The following is a 4,311-nucleotide window of genomic DNA, read 5'->3' as shown; positions in this document are numbered from 1 at the left end:
GTCGGACTAGATGATCTGCTCAGGTCCCTTCCGACCGTAGAAACTATGAAACTATGAAGAGGATATGCCAAGGCACAGCCTTGAAGCCAGAGCCTTGGTCTGTCTTACACAGCAGCTCACTCCAGTCTGCCACCTCCCCAACAGAGCACTGAAGCAGACATAGGTTGCCAGAGTCCTCAGCCTGGGTCTAGGCACACACCTACTCCATGCTACTAGAGTGGACAGCCAAGGTCAGCTGACCTCCTACCCCTTCCCATATAAATCCTTGACCCAGAAGGGGAAGTGTCTGGGCGACAAGGTTCAACCCTGTATGTGGGCTGCTGCACTTTTGGTTTGCGCTGCTACTGACTGACAGATTCCTGGGATTCCTGATCTGACTAGCCTCCTGACCTTGCTCTCTTTCTGACCCTCTGAATACCCAACCTGAGCTCTGTCCTGACCCAGATACTTGACCCAGCTAACTTCCTGACCTCATGGTCTCCTCAACCCTATGGATCCCCAACTGAGTTTCCAGGACAGAGCTCCTGGATTCTGACTTCCTGGCTTCTCCCAACCTTGAGGTGACCCCCAAACCTGGCCATCCATGAACCTGGCCTGGGGCTTTATATATACAGGTCTACCTCACTTGAGGGAGCCCGCATCCTGTTTGTTAAAATAAATAAATAAAAAGGATTGGAATCCCTTTGTGTCAATTATTGGGCACTGAACCAAATTACTAACCAGAACCAGAACCCTCTATCCTTCAACTCAGAGCTGCTTGATTGGCTTAAAATAGCTCATACCTTCATCAAACTTAATCTTCAGGGTGAGCATTTGTGCTGGGAATGAATGGAAAACCACTTTCAGGATGCTGTGCAGGCATTTTGAATACCTGGGCATGCCCTGTGGATTTGCCAATGCCCCAGCTACTTTTTAAAACTTTATAATTATATGCTACAAGACCTACTGGACCAATCTGCAATCACTTACCTGAATGACCTACTGATCTTCTCAGAGGAACCTAGCCAGCATGCAACATCTCCAAACAGTACTGGAAAGGCTACACCAACACAACCTGTTTGCAAAATTAGAGAAGTGCACATTTGACCAAACAATGATTGAGTTCCTTGCATTTGGTCTGTCTCCTGAAGGCCTGAAAAGGGAGCAAAGGAAGGTTCAGATGAACCTGAAAAGGGGAGTGGAAAGCCCCTTGGAATGCAATGAGCTCAAAAGATTCCTAGGGTTTGTGAACTTTTACTGCCCAGGTCATAAGTCCCTTCTACACTATTGCAAAAATATCCCGTTCTACAAGGAGGCCCAGATAGCATTTGAACATATGATACAGGCCTTTACTTCTGCCCCTGTGCTCTCCCATCCAGACCTTGCCCTGCCATTTGTGGTGAAGACAGATGCATCTCGTACCATCATTTCCCTAGACTTTATTGTGACAAGAGATACTGACTGATGGATTCCTTGGATGCTTGAATTACAGTACCTAGTAGACTGGAAATGGTATGGACCAAAGGAATGCACAAGGGAGCCCATAGAAAACATCCATGCCCCCTATTTGGTACATAAATTCCATAAGGATTAGCCAGGAAAACCTGGATCAGTGCCCACTAGAAGGGGTTGTTGGAAGAGGGGGAGGAGGCAGGGGGTTAAATGTCAAGGAGTAGACTTGAATCCAGGGCCTTAGCGTATCTAGGGTGGCAGCTTACCCTAGTTTTTCACCTCCCCAGTGTAACATCGGAGCATATACGGGTGGCCAGATCCTCCAGTTGGATCTAGGCACATACCCACTGCCCATCACTGGAGTAGCCAGCCAAGGTCCACCCCTTCCCATGGCCTGAAAGGAAAGTGTCCAGGTAACAAGGCTTAACCTTGTATATGGGTTGCTTGTACCCTTGGCCTGTGCTGCTACTTACTGATAGGTTCCTTGGATACCTGATCTGACTAGCTTCCTGAATTCACTCTCTGCCTGACTCTCAAGGTACCCAATCCAGCTCTGGTCTGACCCAGCTTGCTTCCTGACCTCGTGCTCTGCCCAGCCCTCTGGATCCCTAACTCAGTTCCTCAGACAGCAATCCTGGATTCTGACTTCCTGGCTTCTCCCAACCCTGAGGTGACCCCCAAACCACAACCCAGCATGACAGGATACATATATAGACTTATACAAGACAGAGATTTGGCTTCAGCAGGGCCCAAGAACAAAGAAAAAAAAAAGGTAAAACATTGGTCTTCTAGGTGATCCAAAATATGAGAGGGGCCATAAAGACTTCATGTAACTGCAAATCTCTAAATGTTCTTTTTTTCTTTTTTTTTTTTCTAGACATGTGTTTCATATGGCAATGTTTTCTTACAACAAGGCTAAGGTCTTGCCAGGGACATACATAAAATAACAGACACTCATGTTTCAGAACTGGATTTCCACAGAATTCCTTTCATTTTTATGCCATCCAGAGTTAAACTGGGAGAACACAGTAGTTAATTTCCTTTGTAACTTCTGCCAAAAGTCCAAGGAAATATTGAAAAAGGATATTGCTTTGGGGAGGAAAGGACTGTTACCAACAGTAACAATCTTGTCAACACCAGTAATGAAGGTATATTTGTGTCCTTTCATTCACCTGAAAGAAATAGGGCTTGAAGGACATGGGTACCTTCTGCAGAACATTTGGGTCTCTTCTGCAATTAAAAGTTTTGTCACCATAGCTACTGTGGTTGCAAATATGAAAAAAAAAATCACTACCTATGTCAGTATTGCCTATTTCTTATGGAGAATTGGTATAAGCTATACCACCTAACCAACTCTTGCCAGTATGGACTGTCTTTCCTAAATAGCACTAGATGTCCCTGTGAAGATGTATCATATACACTTGGATATAGATAAGGAGGTCTCTCTCTGCATGGTCTGCTACTTTTCTCTGGAGAAAGTGGGAGGGAGTAGGCATAGTCTTGTCTCCATCTCCTCAATATGCCGGGCAGCATAGCTGGATCAGTAAGGAGTATGAGTAGTATCTGCACTTAGTAAGATCATTTACTGGTGACAAATTTCTACTTGCCTGGGGAAAAGGGAGCAGAAAGAGCCATGTTTGTCTGAGCTTCCATTTCTTTTCTGCAGGGTTTGTATGGCACCATAGTCACTCATCATCGCTTATCCAGCACAGAAAGGTAACATGCATGATTCATGCCACAGAGCTTCCAACATGATTTCTACCTTACTGTTATTTTGTCTGCCCTTTTCTCCTACTTCATGGCCATAGACCTTGATATCAGCATCCTAGCCAACAGAGCTCAGGCGCAGTGCATTAGTCAAGTCTTCATAGAATCATAGAATCAATGAGTGGGAAGGGACCTAGACAGACCTTCTAGTCTGACCCCCCGCCATGGGCAGGAAGGAGCTCTGAGGGTGGCAGGGGTCATAAGACCCCAGCCAGGTGCCCATCCAGTCTTCTTTTGAAGATCCCCAGGGAAGCTGAGAGCACCACCTCTCTGGGAAGCCTACTCCAGGCTCTGGCCACCCTTACATGTTTTTGTTTCCTAGAACATTAATCACTATATTATCAAAGCTTTTCCCAAGTAAATGAAATCTACTCAGGGAGGTCTCTAGTTACTTCAAGGATGTATCTGCTCTTCAAATGGCTCTTCAATTATTAAAATATGATTATAGTGAAGGTAGAACTGTTTCTCCAAGCACTTTGGTCAGTTAGTCCTTCTTATATGAGATTCGTTCACTGAGGGTGTTGGATAAGAGGTTGGATTTCAGGTTTTATATTTGCAACCATATGCAGTATTCTTATGGAATATATTTTTCATTTTCATGCCACACATAGGTTAAATAATACCAAGCAGTGTGGTCTACCCATTTCCATGCTTTTACTGTCTAATTTTTCACATTGTATTTGCTCTTTGCATTGCAAGCATTACATCTATTAGATGTTCTTGTAACATTTCAGCTAAATACAGACAGTTAAAAAAGCCTGAGGCTGAATTGATTCCATCTTTGCAGGTTAGTCTAAGCTGTGGAGGTTGAACTGATAAGGAAGTGAACAGATATTCATGTTTTATTCTGGGAATGCAGCCACATGCCTGTAGTGGCCCAGGCCAGAACCTAAGGGGGACTAGAGCATGCCTTCTTACCCAGCTGGAGCAGGCATGTTGGGCCAAGGCTAGCCTACCTACTGTGCAAGGGGCAGCTGGGTGCAGAGGTGCAAAGCATCCTGGGATACTGGGGGACTGTGAGTTAACTTGAATATGGAGGAGATCTGGGACAAAAGTTCAATAACCCAATTTAACCTAAATCAATTAAGTCTGATACTACATCCATCCAGTTTT

The 4,311-nt window shown here is 44.9% G+C and overlaps 1 long non-coding RNA gene across 1 annotated transcript in view; it reads left to right on the top strand.

Moving 5' to 3' along the window:
* Positions 1-1,186, top strand: part of LOC109305709 — a 19,040-nt gene extending 17,854 nt beyond the window's left edge. Inside the window, exon 3 of the long non-coding RNA XR_002099676.1 lies at positions 1,174-1,186. This is a non-coding gene — a long non-coding RNA (uncharacterized LOC109305709). The remainder of the gene's footprint in view (positions 1-1,173) is intronic.
* The last annotated feature ends 3,125 nt before the right edge of the window (positions 1,187-4,311 follow it).

Source organism: Crocodylus porosus, unplaced genomic scaffold (genome assembly GCF_001723895.1).
Source record: "Crocodylus porosus isolate Cpor-Errol unplaced genomic scaffold, CroPor_comp1, whole genome shotgun sequence".
Lineage (NCBI taxonomy): Eukaryota > Metazoa > Chordata > Crocodylia > Crocodylidae > Crocodylus > Crocodylus porosus.
The sequence above is the reverse complement of the archived record's forward strand: the minus strand, read 5'-3'. Positions and strand labels throughout refer to the sequence as shown.